The 2,017-nt window shown below is 28.2% G+C and overlaps 1 long non-coding RNA gene across 1 annotated transcript; it reads left to right on the top strand.

The window, feature by feature from the left end:
• Positions 1-342: 342 nt before the first annotated feature.
• LOC107925694 (uncharacterized) lies at positions 343-1,400 on the top strand. The gene is made up of 2 exons (XR_001692043.2): positions 343-831; positions 1,076-1,400. It is a non-coding gene; the product is annotated as an uncharacterized lncRNA (long non-coding RNA).
• Positions 1,401-2,017: the final 617 nt, after the last annotated feature.

The following is a 2,017-nucleotide window of genomic DNA, read 5'->3' as shown; positions in this document are numbered from 1 at the left end:
ATATATAAAACTCAATCAAGATAAAACTATTTAAAATATGAAATATCAAAAAAAATAAAATAAAATTGCTTGAAATCAATACTATATAAAAAATTTGAAATAAGTAAATAAAATACAAATTTGCAAAAGGGATGAAAATAAAACAAATCTCTATACAGAATGATAAATAAATAATCAAGCGAATAAATACTAAATATTAAGCAAATTAATTTAATAGTATGATGATAATAATAATAGAAGTAATAATGAAAAATAAATAATAATGAAAAATATAACTAATAATATTACAAATAATTAATTAATTTGAAAATGAAACAACAAAAATAATGAAAAAGGACTAAAACAAAACCTAAAATTGGATTTCGGGGAAAATCAAAAATAAATAAATAAGAAAAGGATTAAATCACATGTACGAATAAAGTGGAGGGACTATTCCTGAAAATATCCCTTTCTCTCCAAACGCACAACTTGAGGGAGGATCAAAATGCAATTAAAATAAAAAATAGGGTCAAAATTAAAAAAGAAAAGGAACTCAATCAAATACCATTGCGAAGAAGAGGGACCATTCGCCAAAAATATCCCAATTCCAAAATGAACAGCTCTTCTCTTTCTTAAACGACGACGTTTCAAATTTGGTTTAAACTATCATTTCCATTTTTCTTCTTTAAAAAACAAAGTTTCTTTCTCTTCTTAAAAAGAAGAACCAAATCCCTAACACCCCCATTTTTGCTCTCCTTCAACAGATCATAGAGAGGCCATCCGACCACCCCATTTTTGAGCCTAATCCCGACGACGGAGAAGGACTCTCCAGTGCCATGACCGCGAGTTCAGGTAAGTCTTTCTCTTTTCCTTTTTTGATTTTCGTAGGTGTAGAAAAAGAAAGTGAAGAAAATGAAAGAAAAAAAAACAAAAAAAAAAGAGGAAACAAAAAAACGAAAGCTAGAAACCACCTTTAAAATTGTTTTCTCTTCTTCTCTATCGATTGTGCGTATTTTTATCCAAAAAAATCTCCCCAAAACAATAATTTCATGAGACTTTTATAGCCCTTTTTACAACTGATTTTCAACTATTACAGGTTGTGGGTGGCGTTGTGGACGTGGGCACTGATGTGGTACGTGGGTGCGAACGTGGAGGAGCGGGATGTAGGGCGGCCGACGAACATGCGGCGCTGGTCAAAGGGGCGTGCTGCTTCCTTATTTTCTGTTTCGGGTTTTAGTTTGGGCTAGGGTTTTGTTTTGGGCCTGTTGGGCTACTTTGTATATTTTGGGTTTTAAGTTTGGTTGTAACTGGGCTTTGTAATTCTAGACTGTTGTTTATTGGGCCCCGTGCTAAAATTGGGCCTTACATTTATCATTGTATTAATATTTATTATTTTGTAAAATAATAAGTTTTTTTTATTATTTATCAGTGAAGTTGATGTACGATTAACTTATGATATCAATTCAATTAAGAGGTAAGGTAAAATAATAGTATACAATTTTCATGTAAAACATAATAGAGATACATGATAAGATTCTATCCACAAAGGTCCCACTTTTCAGATTAATGCGGAATTTTTCTTTAAATGGTTTTTTTTATACAAATGAATAAGTACATTACAATGAAGAAGGGAAAAAAGGTTTATAAATATAAGAATCAAACCATAAAATTCATGCAAATCAACTTGATACTCACACAAATTTGTTATTGAATCAATTGCGTAATTGGCAATTATATTTAGATGGTTGAATTTTAAATTTATACTACCTTTTGCCCCTACTGTACTTAATATTTAATTATTGTTATATTTTTAAAAAATAATTAAATATTATAAAATACCTCCTAATTAAATAACAATCAAATATTAAGAAATAATTCATTGTAAATACAAGTAAAAATTATTGATTAGAATAAAAACAACTGATTAAATAAAAATAAATAAATCATATATTTAATATCAATATTTCAATGTGATAAAGAAAAAATTATTAGTAAATGTATTTAATTTGATTTACAAATTACTTGTTTAAATATTACA

This window comes from Gossypium hirsutum, chromosome A12 (genome assembly GCF_007990345.1).
Source record: "Gossypium hirsutum isolate 1008001.06 chromosome A12, Gossypium_hirsutum_v2.1, whole genome shotgun sequence".
Lineage (NCBI taxonomy): Eukaryota > Viridiplantae > Streptophyta > Magnoliopsida > Malvales > Malvaceae > Gossypium > Gossypium hirsutum.
The sequence above is the reverse complement of the archived record's forward strand: the minus strand, read 5'-3'. Positions and strand labels throughout refer to the sequence as shown.